Source organism: Lissotriton helveticus, chromosome 12, assembly GCF_964261635.1.
Source record: "Lissotriton helveticus chromosome 12, aLisHel1.1, whole genome shotgun sequence".
NCBI lineage: Eukaryota > Metazoa > Chordata > Amphibia > Caudata > Salamandridae > Lissotriton > Lissotriton helveticus.
The window spans coordinates 740,734,991-740,756,238 of NC_136073.1; the positions used below are offsets into that span (position 1 = coordinate 740,734,991).

General features: G+C 45.1%; 1 protein-coding gene across 2 annotated transcripts in view; it reads left to right on the forward strand.

Moving 5' to 3' along the window:
- The first annotated feature begins 8,500 nt into the window (after window positions 1–8,500).
- Window positions 8,501–21,248, forward strand: part of HJV (hemojuvelin BMP co-receptor) — an 89,314-nt gene continuing 76,566 nt past the window's right edge. Inside the window, exons 1-3 of one of the 2 annotated variants that reach the window (XM_078671521.1) lie at window positions 8,501–9,302; window positions 9,607–9,699; window positions 16,079–16,182. The gene's annotated coding sequence lies outside the window, so the exon portion shown is untranslated. The remainder of the gene's footprint in view (window positions 9,303–9,606; window positions 9,700–16,078; window positions 16,183–21,248) is intronic. The other variant, XM_078671523.1, reaches the window with a different exon arrangement.

Sequence of the window (21,248 nt, forward strand, 5' to 3'; positions counted from 1 at the left end):
CCGACTGGGTAGGTGATGACCAAGGAGGGAATCCACGGCCCATATCCCCTATAGCTAAACCAGGTAGCTCTATCGGGCATCAGACAAAATAGATCAGTCTCAAGTGGCGAGGGAAGAGGTTCACAAAAAAACAGGGTGGGGACAAAGGGCAAGGGCATGTGAGGGCAGAGGACAGAAGCTGGAAAGAGTAGGAGCGGAGAAGGGGAGGGTTGGGGGAAGGGGGAGGGGGAAGGTAAGGTCAGGAGAGACGCGGGCGCGTTAGCCCGAAGTCCGGCTGGGTAGGTGAAAGTCAAAGGAGGGAGCCCAAAGTCAATCTCCCCCATAGCTCGGCGAGTCAGCAGGCCCTGGTTCGTTCTTGCTCTTCTTTGGTTGGGTCCGCATTTCCCTTTCAGCCATTTTGGTGTCTCTTGTGTGTGATTCGTTGGAAGAAACCAGAACTCCTCGTCCCGCAACAACCAAGCCCGGTAGGCTAGGCTGCAGTCACGGCCCAAGAAGTTGTATCACAAAGTAGTCTGCCTAACTCACAACCATGGGAGAGCGCACAAATGAGGTAAGAGCCTAGTTGGTAGCTCTCGAAGAATATCTAGCGAGGATGAAGAAGATTGGTTGGCAGCTCTCGAGGAATAACTAGTGGGGGTGAAGATAATCAGGTTGTCTTTAGGATTTTCGCCAATTCTAGGTCAGGCAATGAAAGGTGAATGTAAATTCTTCAAACTGACGCCATTTTAGGGTCAGGCGATGAGTAGTCTGCCAGTATAGAGAAAACGTGGAGATACCGCCCATAAATCACGGCTGGTGATAGAAGGTATAAGCTTCCATAATGCTAACTGCTCATTTTTTATGGTGTTTGCATGATCCAATTAGGGAAGCACAATGGATAATTGCGAAGGTACAGTGATCCCGTGTTTATCGGGGCGCCGCCATTTTGGGTCCAGGCAGCTGTCGGTGCACAATGATAATTACGGGGGTACAATGATCCCGTGTTTATCGGGGCACCGCCATATTCGGTCCAGGCAGCCGTTGGTACATTTATTCTTAATTAAATAGAGGAGGTGATGCGTGCAATATTCTGGCGCCGTCACGTCGAAACTTATATTTGAATCGGCCAGTGCAGTTGGCGGGCTCAGGCATCAAGCGATGACATCAGCGAGCCGCAACGTGGAGGAAGGCAGGCAGGAACGCAATGCCTGAACAGTACCGTAGGGGCCGATCTCAGGCCAGGTGCATGTCACAAGGCTCAGGCCGCTCCCAGGATCAGGAATCGAAGTCCCAGGATGGGAAAAGGCAGGCACACACACTACCTGGACAACACCATAGGCGCCGGTCTCGGGCACGGTATCCTTTGCAGGGTTCTGCTGTTACAAGGATCCAGAACCACTGGGGCAGTCACGGCTGGACTCGAGAGTTGATGTTGTCGGTCGAGGTCACGCCGCCCAAGAACCGTCCTTTCAGGGAGCTGAGCATCAGCCAGGCAGTGCGCAGATCACTCCGGGAGCTGGACGCCAGCCAAGTCGAGCAGCGCTGGGGTCCGGGCAGCGAGGTTGCTGATCAGGGCTGCGTTGGTCGACCATGCAGGTAAGTTGGTTGCCAAACTCCGTTTTTTGGGATTGTTGGGAGGGCTCCACAGTCCGGTCCAGGGGCGGGCAGGTGGTCGGCTTGTGAGGTGGTATTTTCTGGGGATTTTCACCAGATGGCGATCCCCAAACGAGGAGCTCCTCGGGGGAATTGAGGTGTAGGGTATCCTTAGGTGATTTGGTTTTGTGGTATATTTGGGTGCCATCGGCATAGAGTTGGTATTGAACCCCTGCTTGCTTCAGAATAATTGCAAGGGGTTCCATGAAGAGATTGAAGAGGGATGGTGAGAGAATCGATCCTTGAGGGACTCCAAGTTTGACACGTGATGGTGCAGAGAGGTAGGAGTTGATTTTAATTTTTTTTGCGAACGGTGCTGAAGGAAGGAAGTGAACCATTTAAGAACTGTGTCATTAATGCCAGAGCGTCTATTCAGAGTCTCAAGTAAAGCTGTATGGTTTATTGTATCGAATGCCGCTGATAAGTCAATAAGGAGGAGGGCAGGCCTCCCCTACATCTACGGCTCTGTGGATATCATCTGAGATATTGAGCATCGCTGTTTCAGTGCTACAACCTTTCCTGATACCCGATTGAAAGGTGTCCAGCAGGTTGAAGTTGTCCATATGTTTGTTGAGTTGTTGGAGAACACATTTCTCTAATGTTTTAGCTAGGAGCGGTAGGTTGGAGATAGGTCTGAGGTTGTTGAGCTCGTTGGGGTCGGCCCCTAGATTCTTGAATACGGGGGTAATTTGCCCTAGTTGTAAGGAGTCTGGGACACAACCTGATAAGAGAGATGAGTTAATGATTTTTGTCCAGAAAGGTGTAACAATGTGGTTGAGATTTTTTACTATTAAGGATGGGAGGGGGTCCAAAGTGTGGGAAGATGACTTTAAGCTGGCAATTATATTGAAGGCTTCAATTTCTGACATGAGTTTGAAGTTTGACCAATTAGCGCCATTCTTCAGTTGGAAGCAGGCCTGGTTGTCTGTGGTAAGATTTTGGTCGGTTTGGTCAGGAGTGGTTAAAAGGGGACAGGTTGCGGGGGAGGGAGGCTTAGGGGATTGGATGAAGGATTGCTCAATTTTTGCGACTTTATCTGTGAAGAAGCTGGCGATTTCTTCGCATCGATCCTTGGTGGTAAATATTTCTTGTGGCGGTGTGACATTCTTTTGACTTTTTACAATTTTAAAGAGTTCTCTAGGTCTTTTCTTTGCCTGGTATAGTTGGGTGCGAAAGAATGAGGCCTTTTCTCTAAAGATGTGTTTCTTATATGCCAGCCGGCTAGACCTAAGTTGTGCTAGGTGGAGAGTCGAAGGGTTTAGTCTCCAAGTCCTTTCCTATTGTTTGAGTTGTCTCCCTTCGTTATTAAGATCAACATTGAACCAGGATGTAGATTTGGTAGATCTCAATTTTTTTAGTTTGAGAGGAGCTATTTGATCTAACACTTCTTTCATTTTTTAATTAAAGTGGGCTGTGAGGTCATCAGCCGTCATATTGGAGGGCTGGGGTAGTAGCTGGGCCTGAATACTAGATTATAGGTCGGTTATGGGGACTCCTTTGATTTTCCTGGTCCAGTGCTTAGGTTTGACAGGACGTATAGAATGGTTTCTGGCATGTGAGACAATAATAAACAATATGAGGTGGTGATCGGACCAGTCAATGGGAGAAATCGACCTCAGAGAGATCAGCTCATTTTTGGTGATGATCGTATCCAGTGTAACTCCTTTGATGTGTGTTGGTCCATTGCAAAGTTGTTTGAGGTTGTTTATTTCAAGCAGGGTGGAGAGGACCTGTGTAGTGTTGTCTTCTGGGTTGTTCTAGTGAATATTGAAGTCACCCAGGAACACGTCTTCTGTTTCTGTTAGAGAGAAGTGAGATATTATGTCGGTTAGCTCTTCAGAGATGATGGCACTTTCACCGGGAAGATGATAGATGGTGTGAAATTTGATGGGCGTGGTGCCTTTGATTGTAAGTTCGACACCAGAGTTTGGTATTCCGTGGATTTGAATTTGGTAAGTTGCATTCCTTCTTTGTAAATAATAGCTAGGCCGCCACCTCTTTTGATCTGTCTGTTGTGTCTGATGATGTTGTAGCCTGGGGGGGGGGGGGGGGGAGAAGGTCAAGGATGGGGGTCGAATGGTCATTGAGCCATCATTCTGCGAGGAATGCGATGTCTATTTCCTCCGCGAGTAAAACTTCAGCAATATCTGTGGCGTGTTGTACTTCTGATCTGCAGTTGAGGAGCATGCACACTAGGGAACGGGGGACCTCAGTGTTGTTGTGTTCTGTATGTATAGACGTGTATACAGCAGGGGGCAGGTCTAGGGATTCTGTTTGTGCTCACTAAAACAGGGATAGCAGAAGGGGCCGTGTTCTGGCTTATTGTGAGGTACGAGTCGTTGATCTCCTCTGCTTCTCATGCTGAGACAGGGCAGACAGTCCGGCTAGGTCAATGAGCCTGCTTCCTCATAGGGTTGGTGGGCCAAGGTGTACCAGGCAGGGTCATGGGCGAGGTTGTAAGGCAACCCTGATTGTGTGAGCAAGGTGGCTTCATCTGGTAGGCGAGGTCTTGTTGTAGGTGTAGGATATCTGCCGCTAAGGAGTCTATTTTCTGCTCCATTCATACAGTAAGTGGGTAAGTGCGCTGCAAGGGCATAATGCCTTCATCTGTTGTAGTGTATGACTAGAGTTAGTGGAAGGAGAGAATAGACGGTTGTGAGATTGAGAGGCATCATTGGGGTTAGGAGCGGGGATAGATTGGACGAGAGGAGTCGGGTCATTGTTGCTTCTGGTCAAGGGGTTAGGTGGAGGTGTTGTGCATCTTGGGTCGAAGGGCGAGGACAGAGAAATGTTTGGGCTGTGGGTTGTTTGAGTATGTGACGGTAGGTCAGGGGAGGGTGCGTGTGCAGTGGTTTGAGGGGGGTCAGTATCCAAGGGCTTGTTGGTGACGTAGGATAAGGATATTGTTTGGGTAGGAGGAGTAGTGGCAGTAGTGGAGTTGGGGATAGTTTGCGTGGGAAGAGTCGGGACTCCTGAAGTCGAGGGGGGGTATCTGTAGAGAGTTCAGTAACTGAACGATTGGCGATTGAGTCCGATCTGCTTGGCTCAGGATCCACCTTCTGGTGATTCATAACTGTGCATTTGCTGGACCTGGTGGTCCCGGTTGGAACCATTGTAATGGGTGTTTGACAGCGGAGAGTGATGATAGGGGTAGTGTGGTTATAATTAGTGATGGTGGATGTCCAAGAGTTGTGATGAGGGTCGTCTGGGGTGGGAGCTTGGGATGGTTCAGGGTTAGCTTTCAGGGGGGAAGGGTATGGGAGATTGGGTTTGGTGGTCCTGAAGATTTGGAGAGGAGAGTAATGTTGGCAAGTGTCGATCAAAAGTGGTGAGGTGCGGTTCCATGGCCTCTATCAGAATGTTTCCTGTTCTGAAGATGGAGATTCTGAGTTCCCCTTTAAAGGTAGGGGAGGCAGTTGTGAAGGTTTTTTCACCATAGGGAATGTTAACTGACTTGGCAACTTTAAAGAAAAGAGGGAAGGTTTTTTTCCACTTAGTTGGACGATTTGTGTAGAAAATGATGTTAGTTTTCGTCTTGCCATTAGTCACGGTACGGTAGTTGTCAACAATAAGTTTTTCTGGGTGTTATTTTCAGTTCATTATCCCTTTTTCCCTTCCCAACCTAAATTGTGGGCTGGAAATTGTTTCAAAGTAGTATGTTGCCCGTACTGCAGATTTGAGATCCTCGTCTTTCTCTCAATTAATCATTTCCTTTCATAAACCTCATAAGCCCATTTCTTTTCCTACCCTTGCCCGTTGGGTCATATGGATTATGTCACTAGCTGGTATTAACATTGATTCTTTTGGCACCCTTTCAGCCTGAGGAGCCATGACTTCTCTGGCTGTTTGGCCTGGGGCTTCTTTACACGATATTCTCAAATCTGCAGATTGGTCAAATGTGAATACTTTTGGAACTTTTTATTGCAAACCTTGCTCATGTTTCTGATTCTGTTATTGCAATGATTTGAACATGCATATAGGAGACTCTTTGTCTTGAAATAAAATTGAGATTTTCTTAGCCACGGTGTCTGAAAGGCTAGATTTTATTAAAAGACACAGAGGCGAGTGTTATCCCACCACTATATTTTAACCCTCCCTGCTGCTATTCTTTTGCAGTGCCAGCTCCTTCCACCAACACTTTCTCCTAATTTGGATGGGGCAGTTTCTCTCATACAGGTTACCGAGCACCAGCATGTGTTTCTTTTCCCATATAGTTTGCATCATGAACATTTGTTCGTGGACTGTTTTATGGATTTTTTCATCATGTTATTTACCTTTTATTCAGTACTTGTGTTTACTTCTTTACCCGTTTAACTTCTCGCTTCAAGAAAAGAGGACTTGTTTGCAGTCAACATTATTATTGGGTTACTCATCGTCTGATTAGTGTTGCCATTGTGATGTCACTTTGTAGTTTTTTTCTCTTTCATTTGATGGGAAACTTAGTTCTTGCTTGCCTGCTGTAAAAATAAAGCAAGAAAAGATTGCATAATACGTGCCTCCGTGTCTTTAATAGGCTAGGATAATCTCAACTGTTGTATCCAAAGTCAAAAGTGACAATGTCTCAATAGGGGTAGAGATGAAATTCAAATAAATTTCTTGATATTTAGTGCCAGGAGAACACACAGTTCATGACATCAGTTAAACAAACATGTTAATAACTGTGTGTTTTTTTTTTGATCCTTGTACTACAAAGATGATTTGCAAAGCTCAGGCCTAATGTAGCTTAGCAAACAACCAAAGTGGTATTGCATCAAAGGCTGAGAGAAAAGCTGTGCTTCTCTCGCCCGGTGCTGGCACACTTTAGGCTGCCAGGCACCAATCAATGCACCCTTACACCATAGTGCAGGAGTGTGTGTCTTTTGTCAGGAACAGATTTTGTACTAAAAGGGGAGCCGTTTTGCACAAAAACTATCAGTTAATACTTTTCTCAGTTTGTAGTGTGCTGTAGTACAGTGAAGCCCACGTGCATAGCTACAAAAATGTGGAACTTGTGAAAGTTGCTTAAGGAGGCGTAACTTTTTGGTGCAAATCCATTCTACAACTGTTGTAGATAAGGATTTACTTCAAAACCCATTGTGTGATTGCCTGAGTACACCCTAAATCACCCATGGTAGGACCCCTTGACCCAAAACAGCGCAGAACTACTTTGTCTCTAGAGGATTTCAAACACAAATCATTATTTGTGTTGGAACGTTAATTCCACCACAACACTTTGCACCGAATTGGTATCATTTTTGTGCCACAAAACTGGTGCAAAGTGTAACAAATATGGGGCTACTTGTTGTTTGTGTCTCCAAACAGTTACTTTACGCAGGGGCGGCTCTAGGGTCATGGTGGCCATGGGCAGGGAGCGTAGGTAGGGGGCCCAGGAAGAGGGGGTCTGGGTGGGGCGGAGCCCCCCGGAGCTCAGGAGGGGGGGTCAGGGTGTTAGGAAGTGGAACAGAGATGAAGACCACCAGATCCCTGCCAGGGGCAGCCACGCAAATATGTATCCATCCTCAGAGGATTATTATATTAAGGATATATATTGGCGTGGAGGCCCTTGGGGTTTGGTGGCCCTGTGCAGGTGCACAGCTTACACATGCCTAAGGCCGCCTCTGCTTTACGAAATATAGTGGTACATAATAATTGCCTCTGAACACAATTGTGAGGCGGGATTGGTGACCTAGGAAACCAGGCGTCCTTTCTGAAAAGAAAAGGACGAGTTTTTGTTCACGTTTGGAATCATGTCAGGTGGTCCGAATGTGGAGCTTTACTGAACGCTCACAGTGCATTTTGTCTTTTTTCTTTATACGAAGAAAATTTGGGGCAAAGGAAAAGCAACATTTTACAGAAAACCAATAACTGTTCAAGCAATGCAAGATTTTTTTTCCCCTGTCCGTTAATACCAGCATTGAGAATTGAGTCCATTTTAGCACCCCCACGCTGCATACGATAACTTTATTGTGTGTGTGGCGCTATATATCAACCGTTGGAGCCTGACGTTTGCAGGTTGCACGTGGGTCTCTGCAGTGAGAGCCGAACCTGCTGAACTACCTCGTCGACTCTCGTGCAGGGTGGGGCCCCCTTCTGAGCCCTGAGCCTCCTCGTCCATCTGTGGAGTCTTTTTTTAGCCCCCTGTAGCCCCGTTGGTTCTCCCCTCCCCTCCCCTCTCACGCCCACTCTCCGGGACCGTTCTTGCCTGCAGCAGCAGCACGTGCCCCCCGCGCGCCCCGCGCAGTTGTTGACTGCGGAGCAGGTGCGTCGTCCTGTTGATTTATCCGGGCAGTGTCAGTCCTCGCGCCCCACCGAGAAAGACGCAGCCACTCTCCAGAAAAGCCGAGGGGTGGGGAACAAGGAGGTGAACAGATGGACTGACAGCATCCGACGGCAGCGCGCACTGCAAACTCAGGGGAAACTCTGGACTCGGCCAGCAGGGCGCATTGACCCCCCCGGCCGCAGACTGTTTGTCCACCATTGGCCACGTTACACCCCCTCCCCTCACCTGCGCGAGAGGGCCGATGGACGCGCTCGGGGGGCTCTCCGTGACTTCCAAAAAGTGAGCTCGTGGGTCCTGGCGCCGATGACATCACTCCGTGCGCGCGGGGCCTGCGTCTGAGCAGTTGTTGCTTCGCACATCTGCCGGGAACCTCTGGAGAGCTGAGAGTGGGATTAGAGTCCATCTGGTACCGGAGAGGGGGGCTGCAGAGCGCGAGCGAGGAGGACCGGGGCTGCTCGTCCCTCAAAGACTGAGCGTCCGGGCGCGCACTCTGCATGGGCCTCGAGCTGACCATATCCTACCCAGTTAGGGCAGTTTGAGGGACCCTGCACCCTCGCTGTCTCCTGGAAACAGACCAGTTTTGCAATTGGGGTTTGGATTCAATTGTGCGGCGACGGATACTGCTGGTGCAGCTGAGATTTCAGTCCTGACAGCCATGAAGGCCTCAGGAGGGATACACCTTGCGTCAATCAACTGTAACACCTGGCAGGTCAACCCATGGCATTGACAGTAACCATACTTCACAGCATTGATACTAGTGGCAAACCTCCTGGAGTCATCAAGGACAACACCTCGAGACAATCAACAATAGTCTCAAGTTGCAGCATCGACTGCGATATAAATCTACTAGTAATCAGCAAGAACATCACCACGTTGGAGCATCCACAGTAGCAGTCGACAATAACTGCACCTTGCGGCAGTTGACCACAACTTCAAGTTGCAGCAGGGACACCAACAATATATCTTGTAGCAATCGACAATAACTGCACCTTGGGGCAGTTGACTACAACTTCAAGTTGCAGCATCGACACCAACAATATATCTTGTAGCAATCGACAATAACTGCACCTTGGGGCAGTTGACTACAACTTCAAGTTGCAGCATCGACACCAACAATATATATTGTAGCAATCGACAATAACTGCACCTTGGGGCAGTTGACTACAACCTCAAGTTGCAGCAGGGACACCAACAATATATCTTGTAGCAATCGACAATAACTACACCTCGCGGCAATTGACTACCACCTCAATGTGCAGTGTCAACAGTGGCAATAACTCACATCAAGGAAGTGTACTGCTTTGACAGACTAAATTAGTAAACAGCTTGCTCCACCAATATTTTCGGATGGTGTAAAAGTTAAATTGACGAATTGGCTTCGAGACATCACAGACTTGGGGAAAAAATGATTGTAAGTGAAATATTCATATCACAGAGCTTCGTGCAATTGCTTTTGTGGAGTTAGTTGGTTCAAATTGTGCCGCTTTGAAGTGGGTAAAAGCCACTTAGATCTAAGTTTAGAATTCTGCTGGGTTAAACTTTTTGTCACTTTGACATAGATTGATGGCCAATTTTTTGTCGTAAAATAATGGTCAAATATAGCACACGCTAAAATTGAATGATCTTTTTTCCTTAATTAACCAACTCAATGTTACTCGAACACTGGTACAGACTTGCCCCTCATTGGCAACCAACTTTTTCTCTCTGCTTCCCAGGGTAGCATTCTGCCATCAGAAAAAAATTATCAGTACGGGGGATCGACTGGTTTAGAGACTTTATTGCAGAACATTTTTCATGATCATTTAAAGGTGAGTAAAATCAATATAATGGCATGTATCTGCTGATCCAGGAGACATGGTCTAGTCTCAGCTTCATCACTTGATCAAATTGTGTGCTTCTGGGCAAAATACTTTACTTCCATATGGGTCAACTGCTTTAAGTGCCAAAATGAATGTGCCTTTGAAAAAAGGTCCAAACCCTACTATAAGCGATTTATGAGAAAAAAATACATACAATTTGTATCAATAATTGTAAACTGTAAACTTTTTTTGTTTGCACAATAACAGTAACTTTTAAACAATGTGAATAATGTTATGCATCACTGGAGCCCTAATTATGCAGGAGGTTTGATTAAATGATCCAATACGAAAAGCTAAATTATGCAGTATTACGCAACACATCATGTAGTGGTATTTTTTCTCTATTTTGGCATTTTAGCACATAATAATACTGTCTGGGCTATAGGTTTACCTTGTTAGTGTCAATGTAATACATTATGTGGCTTCCAGGAGGCGACAATATTTGCTATTCATTCGCAACTTTGCAGCACCAAGTATGGCACTTTTTAAATTACTTTGGTGCCATTGGGCTCTGCAAATTATGCAGCAGATGGTCGATCATGTGGCCAGTGTGATAAATCCATCATTATGCAGCTAATGCTGCGACACAGAATAGCAGGAAGTCAATGGTTGTGCTTTTAAAGGGTGAGTTGTTTGAGGCAGTATATGAGACATGCACCCCTCTGGGCCAGTCTTGTATAAGAACAGAACTAGTTGCCAATACTAATGCATAAGCACAGGGGCGGGTGCAGCAGTACTTTGTGTTTTGTCGCAGGACTGAACCTTTGGATAACCAGATCCCCTTAGCTGCTTTTTTTCTAAAATCCTTTAAAAGGACATTGCAAGGAACAGCCTTCTGGAACATGGGACCCCGGTGCTTTCCAGTACTGTCCCTTTAGGTGTGGTCTTTAAGTGAGTATATTGTAGTGTAAGTGTTGTTACTTACTAAGTGCTTGTAGTAATGCTTGAATGACTGCAATCAACATTTTAGCTAGAGTAAGCAGTGGTAGGCAAACCACGATTTCACTTTCTCCCTGCTCTGGTCATTTAAATTACACCCTTTTGGGGCAGAATGGTCTACTAGTGATAGGGTGTGATTAATCCAGCCTCTAATGCTAGTTAATGCCCAGCAGAGTGAATCCAGCCTCTAATGCCAGTTAACGCCCAGAGGAGGGAATCCAGCCTCTAAGGCCAGTTAATGCCCAGAGAAGTGAATCCAGCCTCTAATGCCAGTTAAGGCCGAAAGGAGGGACTCCTAGAAGGCCAGCTACATCTAAATCCACCTCTCTGTCTCACCCCTTAAGCCCTTATACGCTGGAAGAGGGTAGAATATTGCCCTCTGCGTCTTACTGAGTAGCTAGTTCAATTTTCTCCACCAGCTGTCCCGTGAAGACTCAGCAGTGGACAATGGAGGCCTGCAGCTGAAAATAACCCTTTCCTCAGAACCTCTGATCGACTCATCTGGAAACAGCAGGTCAACTTCACTTGGCAAGTTGAACTAACGGTTAACGTTTGTAGATTTAAATAGCGCTGCTTATCACCAGTGAGGGGATCTAGGTGCTGTCCACGAGCACAGGGAGATTAAGTGATTTTCTCAGAATCACAGGATGCTGCACCAACACTGAGACACGAACCTGGATCCCCAGCTCCCTAGTCGGAAGCTCTGGCTGCAGCGCCACACCCTTTACCTTCACCAACCATGGTGGGGGAGGGTAGTTTGGGATGGGGAGGTACATTGTATATAATTATCTCCTTAATAGTTCAGCTTCGGAGTAACTCCAATTGAAAGAGGTTGTTCTTCCTGGTCGGGCTAAGCTCAATCACCCAAAAACTGGATTGACCTAAAGCCAAAAATTAGTGAATGGTCGATTCTATTCATATCTCGGAGTCAAAGAAGATAAAGCGGAGAACCGTACTTAGTAGACGTTTACTCCAGAGCCCAACTCACACAAATAGCATCCAATTTATGGCCCTGAACTTTCAGCCATGATTATTTGCTCTTTTTTACTAAACTTGAGTTACTCAGCAGCACAGGGTTCAATGCACCTCGAAAGTTTTTGCATTTCTGTGTTCCACCACCCACAGAATGACGCACTTCCTGGAATTGTGACAGTATCAAAGTTCCTCAGCTGCACCGTTTCCTGCATTCTGTTGATGCACTAAAATTGGGAGTTGTGTGGGAGGGGGAGGACACTTGGAAATTTGGTTGGGTTGCAGTTGGGTTGCTACATTTCTCAAAGAAAGGCCACTGCACCTGATTCTGGGTTTCTGGAAGGGCCAGGCATGGATTCTGTATTAGCAGGTTGAGCAAAAGAGAGGAGTGGATGTGGTCTCAGAGCTAGACTGCCGACTTTGGAGCTGGAAAAACAAGGTTCGATCCTCGGGGTCGACTGCACATCCTGTGATCTCCCCGACCCTACCAAAAATGAATGTTCCCATGTGAAGCGATCCAATACCTTCAGTCGAGTTCGCGCTATATAAATATGCAACAACAAAAAAAATCCTCTCCGGCCACTTTTTTTAACATTCCAGTTCTGCCTCGATTTGCTGTACACCCCATTTTGGAATGGTCTTGACCGCATCAAAATACTTATGACGTGTTTACATCTCTATACGTCAAATGTGAAAACAATCCTGATTTTAAGGATTTTTATTTTACCTGTTTTGGAAAGAAAATCCCAGCCAGGCTCGAGAATGCTGGTCGGGAGGCAAACCAACGTTCAGGTCTGTTGCAAAGGCAATTCAATTTCAGAGGCTAACATAAGTCTGACGCCACCCCAGCCCTCCAGGCTATTCACCGACAGTAAGCCTGACAGTCCAGATGGGCTGCTTCCACTTGGCTATTTTCGGACTTCTGTCCCCCACCCCTTTCAGAGCATGGTGGCAGTCACAGGATAGGGTTGCCTGCTGGTGAATTGTAAAAAAAAAAAATGCCCAGCTCCAGTTAAACAGGTGCAGCGGCGCTTCTGGCCCTGCAGCGGAGAGGGATGCCAATGCTTGCATAGCGCAGGCCCTTTGATGGGTGGCAGCAGATGCCCGCTGCGAGGAGGCCAGCTTGCATCACCACCAGAGGCGGGAGAATCATTGCTGGGTCTATCTCGAGCACTGGTGCACCACCTCACTGACTGATCAACATCCTTGGCCCACAGGAGCTCCAGCGTGCCTGTGCAGCGGTGTATTCCACTCTATGCGCTTATGCGGAGTCCAAAAGGAGGTTGGTGAGAAGGATTTCATTTTGAAGGTACAAGTGCTTCCAAGGCTATGACTGAGTGTTCTTATGCCGAAGGCGCAGGCAGGCTTTATGGCGATCTGCTCTTATGCTAAAGTTAAAGGCATGGATGATCTATGCTCACATAAGGCATTGAAGGTCTCTGCGCACGCGTTCTCATGCAGAAGTTAAAGGCATCAGTGGTCTATGTCCACTTGATCTTATGCGAAATGTAAAGGCATCGAAGCTCTAGGCTCATGTGTTCTTATGCTAAACGTTTAGACATGGAGCATTTATGCCTGAATGTTCTTACGTGGAAGTTGTTGGCTCAATGAGCTGAATACTCACTTGTTCTTATGTGTAAGGTTTAGGTACTGAAGGTCTGTGCCTGTACTCTCTTATGCTGAAGGGACAGGCATTGAAGCTCTAAGTTCCTGTGTCCTTATTGTAAAGGTATAACCATTTAAGTTATATTCTCCTGCGTAATTAAGCTAAAGTCTTAGGTATTTACATTTTATGAGGAGTGATCTTATAACGAAGGTACATGTGTACAGCTCTGCATTCACAATTATTATTATGAAGCTGACATATGTATTGGCACTTTGTGGCCGAGTCCTCTAATGTTGAGGGTATATTTGACGAAGCTTTAAACTTAAGTCTTATGCCGAACTCTATCCTTTACTCTGCTTATGTTGAAGATCTAAACATTGAAGCTCTAAGTGCGAATGTTCGTATGCTCATAGCAAAGGCAGTTGACCTCTGAGCTTTAATCTTCTAATGCCAATGGTATATCCGTTGAAGTGTGAGTGTTATTATGCAGATAGTAGAGGCATTAAAGTCCTATAGTGTGTTTATGCTTAAGGTTTAAGCATCAAAGCATTAGAGCTGACCATATAATGCTCAAGGTGCAGGGAATGAAGCTCCATACTTAACTGTTCATATGTGCATGGCATAAGCACTGGGGAAGTAAGATGGAGTTTTCTAAGGTGGAAGATACTTCGGTTGAAACTCTAAGGCCGAGTATTTTGAAGTTAAAGGTATCAGTGTTGAAGCTTTATGTCTGGAAGGTTTAATGCTGAAGATATACTCACGGAAGCTCTTTTTCCAGGTACTCTTGTGCTGAAGGCACCCATTTAAAAAAAGCTATAGGAAGATATATATGTATAGTTATATATATATATAAGATATGAAGGTTGGTTTAGTCGAACATGCTAAGGTTGAAGGCGCATAGCAATAAAGTTCTGTCTATACAGGAATTCCGACTATGCTTCAATGTGCTGAAGTCGTACCCCCGGGTGCCGCCTTACCCTTTCTGAAGGTACACGTACTCTGGATATACCCTCTGTTTTGGTAAGCTGATGGTGTGGGTATTTGCTCAGCTCAGTGTGTTTTGGTTGCATGAACAGGTGTTTGGCCACTTTGTTTGAATGTGACCATGACAAAAGTATGTGCTGCTTAGCCTCTACACTGAAGAGTATATAGTAGAGGTCTCAAGGTTCAATGCTTTCTCTTCCCTACCCAGAATTTATGGGTGTCTCTTTAATATTTCTATGCTGAAGGAGAGTTCATAGGGCTCTGGGCTTTAGTTATTAAATGTTTATTGGGAAATCTTGTACAGAGCAAAGCATTGTCCCACAAGGCACCACAGTGCACTGGGGTGCATAGTGGTGTAAGACAGCAGAAATAGTTTGAGTTGAGAGGCCAAAATGTGTCGTCTAGCTGGATGCCAGCTTGAAATCAGCCTTCAAGAGTCATATAAAGCTAAGTTGATTGGCTCTGCCCCATGTCTTGGCTGTAGGGCATTAAAGATGGCAAGGGATGTGTCCAATGGAAGAACCTTTGATGGACCAGTTTTGCCCTCCTGAAGAACCACGTACTGATGGACACACGCCAAAGATGAATGTATATGTGTTGGGAGTGTTGCTTAGAAGGTCTTATGCTCTAGGTACAGGGGCCACGGGGCTTTACTATCTATATTCCGAAAAATTGATTTAGGCATGTTCACTATTAGCACTGTTGTTACTAATATCGGGTCTCTGTTCTTGAGGGATCTTATCCTGAAGACAGGAAAAGTTATGCTTGACTGGTATCACACCGAATCCATGGTACGGTCTCATGCCGACTCGATGGTTTTTAAGGATATGTGCACTAATGATCTTATGCGCCGGTGATGAAGCAATGGACATGCATGTTCCTGTGCACTTGTGCAGAAGTCACAGTGCACTGTCGCTTTCACTTATGCTTATGCAGAATGAAGCTATTGGCCATGGTGAATGAATGTATACTTGAGTGCTCATGTGAGGGCAGTTTAAGTATTGAAGTCACCTGCTTGATAGCACTTATGCTAAAGGATAATGTGGAGGAGATGTGGCCTGGCTACTAGACCAGCCGACTTTAAAACATGGGCATCCAGGTTCCAATACTAGCGTCAGCGCTTGACTCAAACCTCATGTGATTCTGGGCAAATTACTTAATCTCCATGTGCCTAAAAATGCATTGCGTGCTATGTATTTCTGTAATCCCCTCATGATGTTGCCAATCTACTAGATTGCCTCCCAACAACCATTGCAATGTAGAGTGACCATGGCTTACTAGCTCAATTTGCGCTATACAAATACCAAAATGTACATAAATACGTATTGCAGTAGGACTCCATGCTTCAAATTTCTTGTACTTACCATGCATATGTCATTGTGTTAGTGTAATGAAGACACAGGGCTGCTGAGGATGCTCCCTTGTGATTACACTGAAGATGCTGGTGGTTCGAGTTTGTTACTACTGGCGGTAGGGTGTGGGGGGTGTCTATGTCAGACCAAACACAAGATGATGGAACAAACATGGAGGCATTTGATGCGATTGCACTTTTGGTGAAAGGTATAGGCGTTGGGGGTGCCTACTCCACTATTAGTGCGCTGAAGGTGGAGTAATCCGGAGTCGAAGTACAGCTGAGGGGTACACTTGAATGTGCTTATTTTGCAGGTACCAGAACGCCTAAAACCAGTTAGGGGTTCTATTGACTGTGTTTAAGCGAGATTGAGTTTTTTGCTCAAGTGTGCTTCTAGTGCAGAAATCCGTAAAGAACAAGGAGTTGGATAACCTCTTCCATGTAGGTGACGCTTTGTTTTATGTTTTTGTAAACAGCTTATGCAGTTGGAAGGTTGATAACAACTGCGAAGAAACCCTACATAATTTCCAAATAGAACTCGAGCAACCAGATAATTAGACACCAATGACCCTACAACCGGGTAAGTGATCTTATTGTAAGTGATGGGGGGAGCTTCAAACTGTGCGCTACTCGAAACAGAGGGAGGGATGGAATTTGAGCGTTTAAGGAAAAAGGATGAAGTAAGTTCATCTAAGAAATGGAGTACAAGACAGCAACATCTGGGAATCTGATTTCTGGCAGTCCGCTTGTTATTCTGCACAGGGAAGAGTTTTGCAAACAAAAACAGGGAATACAGGTGGTCCATTAAATAATATGCAGATTACGAAAAACGACTAGACAATCTGATACTAGATATCAATCTGATGCAGCCTTCCAGGTTTACAGGCAGGATTTTTTTAAAATGATGTGGAACTTCTTTAAAAGTTCCTTGCACTTTAAACCCCTGGAGAAGTGTCTATTGAGGTATCTACTGGACAAAGTTTGGAAGTTCTTGGGCGGATAGATGTCTCAGGTGCAGATAGATGTCTCTTGGGTGGATAGATGTCTAAGGAGCTGTCATGCCCTCAATTTAACAGCATTATAGCCCCCGGGCAATGTATTGGACTGGGCCCTGCCACATGTCCACTCACAGGAATAAAAATGTTTAACGGAAAATTTGTGTTAAATTCTGGTCTGCATGGGTCTCCTATGCTCGTGGGACCCCGGGAAATTGACCAGCATGCCCAAGCCTTAAAACAGCACTGCTGGAAGACAGAGAGTGCAAGTCCACTGCAGATTGCAGGGTTCCTCTAGGACTAAATGAGAAACTGTACCTATTCTGAATAGTGTGTGAACTGAGAACAGCAGAATACCTGAAGTTACTTTGTAGAGCTGATTTGATAATGGCCTGGCGGAATGTGGTCATGCTATGGGCAGCAAATGCCCATCTGCAATGGAAAGCTGCAAAAAGATAGGACTGGTGCATCATGGCTAAAATATGTGTTTACGAAGGAAGGGTGTTTTCCAGAAATGGGAAGAGGTTTTGGGATCGCTGACGGCGTACAGTGGGAGATTATAAAACAGAAATAATTCTAAATATATATCAAATTAATGAAAGCAGAAGGAATCCCAGGGAATCCAGAAGACATCCACCTAGGCATTTTCTATGATTTGAACCGCAAAAAAATATACAATTTACAGAAACTAGTATACCTTTAAAATACAGCTAATATTAAACAATGTATTTAATTCATAATAAAAAAAATATACAAAAATTAAAAATTCTATTATAGTGAAGGTTGGAGCTTTTCAGAATTTGGTTTTATTTCTAAAATACAAAGTCGATATGTCATACTTTAGTATATCACTGTGCCCTTTATGCCCCAAAGGCATCCTTTCTTGTTGTCATCACATACTTGTGTTGCAAGCGAGGCCGTCAGTCCTCTGTACTACTACTTGCAGGACTTGCGCTAATCCTAGGAATTAAGGTTTAGCTTAAAGTTTCATTTTCCTTACATCTGCAGAGGACCCTTGGAGGTCTGAAATGCATTGGGACATAATAAACTGCTTTTAAATGGATTCAGCACTTGTCGTGTTCTTGGGAGAGGTTCGGATGGCCCCGTAGGAACATAAGAAACCTTGAAAATGGCTTTTTCCTTGCATGAGGATACATAACTGAGATTAATGAAAAAATAGAATAAGAATCGTATGAAAAATTATGAAAATTAGATATAAGCGACAAAGGATTAAAAATGGTTGTAAATGCAATTGAAAACGCTGTGCCACAGGTTGGGGCCGGAATGTGCCCCATTCGGATGTTGTTCTTTATGCCCCAAAGGCATCCTTTCTTGTTGTCAGCACATACTTGTGTTGCAAGCGAGGCCGTCAGTCCTCTGTACTACTACTTGCTGGATTTGCGCTAATCCTAGGAATCAAGGTTTAGCTTAAAGTTTCATTTTCCTTACATCTGCAGAGTGCTTTAAAATTTTAAATTTCGATGTAATATATTTTCTAATATGTTAATCTGCTAAAATTATTTACTTTTGTAAATGGCCATGGGCCACCCGAGCAGGCGTTGCAGACCGCTAGGGTCCACATGATAAGAACCACTGGTTTAGAACACTAAGTGGGCGTTAGCTTGTGTCGAGGCACTCCCAATGTTGACAGGAAACAGATCAGAGCATTGAAATAAAAAGGTTTTTAACAGGAGAAGGAACTTTGTGTAAATGGAAAAAAAATGATTGTGACTTGGGTGCTCGATCATGGATTTCAGGCTAGAAGTTTATTTGATTTGCTATGGGGTTGAGACAGGAAGCATCCCAAACAGGGATGGAGAATTATAGATGACTGACCAGTCCAGCACCCCAATACACTACCGGCCGCCCAAAGAGGTCATGCGTAGGTCAATGCAGGCTTACTACTAGGGCTGTACAAACCTGGGGATAATGTTGTAAGCCCCACATGTCATGTGGGGCACTACTTGCTAGATGAAATGAGCCCACAGAGGATTTATATATAACTTTCCTGCTTAGGCGTAAAAGGGAACGGGCAGGTGTTTCTCACTCCTCACTACAACGCGTTGTACTCATTCAGATAACGAGTGTTAGGAGTGAGACAACTCTGTCATAGTAGCTCTCATCTGCAATGGGAGTTTTCCTTATATATAAATGCAGATCCCCACCCCGGCCCCTAGAAACAGTAGATGCATACGCATTGGTTGACATTTTACAATAAAAGGTTATTTATTATGCACTATTCATACATAAATATTAAGTGCCAGAATGATGGCAATTATTGCGGTAATTTCAGCAGTCATAGTAAAAATAAAACTGACCAAAATACATGGAAACCCTCGGACATACGTGTTCAATCAGGTCAGGTAACCATTCATCCAGATCCAAATCCCAGATACATTTTAAACATGTTTATATAACCTGGGTGGCCAAGTGCCACATTTTTAAACTCCAGACAAACTGTGCCTTCAGACCCCATCAAGTGGTATTAGAAACACGGCGTATTGAAAAATCAAAAAGAAATAATTACATTTATGACAATGCAGAGGATAGTGTCGATCAGAGAGGGGAAAAAAGGAGAAAAGACAGTGCACCCAACTAATCTAACCATTTATGCACTGAGGGTTGCTACTTAGTTTCTACGTTTTATGGTGGCTGCCTCCATACTCAGAAATGCAAAAAGAACAGATGATGGATGGAATGCTGAACAAATCAAACATTCACTCTAGTCACATATCAGGGTTAAATCCATCATTTTTTTTACTCACCATGCCACCCCAGTATGGTCCAAGCCATATGCAAATCAGTCTTGATGCTGCGCATCCTGGGACCAGTTTTGGGGTTTCACCCCTCATCAGCCATGCTAGCTTGAATCCTGTGGCATAGTGAGCATGGGACCCACGTCTGGGCATATCTTTCCCACTTAGGGATTCAAATGCAAAAAGAACAGATGATGGACGGAATGCTGAACAAATCAAACATTCACCCCCATTCACAGATCTGTGTTAAATCCATTGTTTTTGTGCTCACCATGCCACCCCAGTTTGGACCCAGTAACCTGCAAATCAGTCTTGAACCTGCTCCCCATGGGAACAGTCCAGCCCGAACTGCCAGGCCCTCCACGTTTTATGGTGACTGACTCACTACTGAGAAATGGCAACAACTTGGGGCCTTGCAGGTTGTTCGCTATATTGGAAGTTAAAATAAGATTTAGGTAGAACAAGTAGATAGAAGTTTAATACATTTCCATAAGTCCACTATAAACGTCATTTGCAAGAATATATTTAGACCTGCAGTCAGGTCTGGCCATAAAATTAATGGCAGACACTGACAAACTCAAGACTAGTTTGAACAAGGCAACGCCTTTGAGGAAAACTGCCAAACCTTAAAAGAAAGAGGGAAAATCCTTGGAAGAAAGAGAACAAAGCCTTGGATGAAAGAAGAGAACACCTCAGACTAAAGAGGAGAACCTCTTAAAAGAGTTAGACTGAAACCTTGGAGTAAAGCAGGCAAAGACTTGGACGCAAGATGGCAATTTCTTGGAGAAAGAGAAAAATGTCTTGGGGAAATGAGGACCATGTCTTAGAGAGACAAGGTAAATACCTTAGAAGAAAGAGGACTAAAGCCTTGGATGAAAGAGAATACTGTCTTGGAGGAAAGTGGGCAAAGCTGTAAGTGGCAAGATGGCTAAATCTTGGAGGAAAAATGGCAATATCTCAGTAATAAAAGATTACACCAGCTTAAAGGAATACGTACAATGCCTTAGAGGTAAGAGGAAACTGCTAGGGAGGAAAGATGATTGCTTCTATTCTCACAGGCCGCACAGTGACATTAGCAGGCTGGGATGTGAGGCTGTTTTCAAAGGATCATAACTTGGCACTTTAACTGCCCTCCATTCCCACTCTGCTGCTGCCCAGTTAGTGGGTCTATTTCTGTCCCTGCGAGCCATGTGCTTGTTTTCCTTGGCTGGGCCGATGGGTGGGTTAAATTTAGTCCAGTCTATTTTGAACCCTACCTATGCTTGTAGTATCCTGATGAATCTGCAAACTGACGGGAAGGTCGGTGCTAGGAAACCCACTGGCAGAGCCGGGGGTACAGACAGCTCAAAGGTTCCCATCAGGGACAACTCAGAGTTTCCCGTAGTGACAATTCAGAGTTCCCGCTCAAATTTTCCCTACAGTGACAACTCACAATTCCCTGCATGGACAACTCAGAGTTTCCCCGCAGTGACAATTCAATTTCCTTGCAGGGACAATTCAGAATTCCGCTGATGGGATAGCTCAGTGTTTCCATGCAGTTACAGTCAGAGTTTCCCAACAGTGACAACTCAGAGTTTTGTGCAGTGACTGCACAGAGTTTCCTCACAAAAACAGCTCAGAGTTTAACCACTAGGACTGCCCAGAGTTGTCCTGCAGTGGTGCTTAATTTGAGCTGGTCGTTGTCGATGGTGGCCACCGGCACTCATTTTTGAGGACCGGCAGTTATTTTTCGTGATGTGACATTTTCCGAGAGCAAGGGAAAGAAAAACACACAAATGGGATAGACAGAGGAAGCGAGAGACAGAAAACTGTCACAGAGGGAGAAAGTGGGAACCAGCTAGAATGAGATAAATGGACAGCGAGGGTCTGGTAGTGGGTTCAGGACTATGAAACCT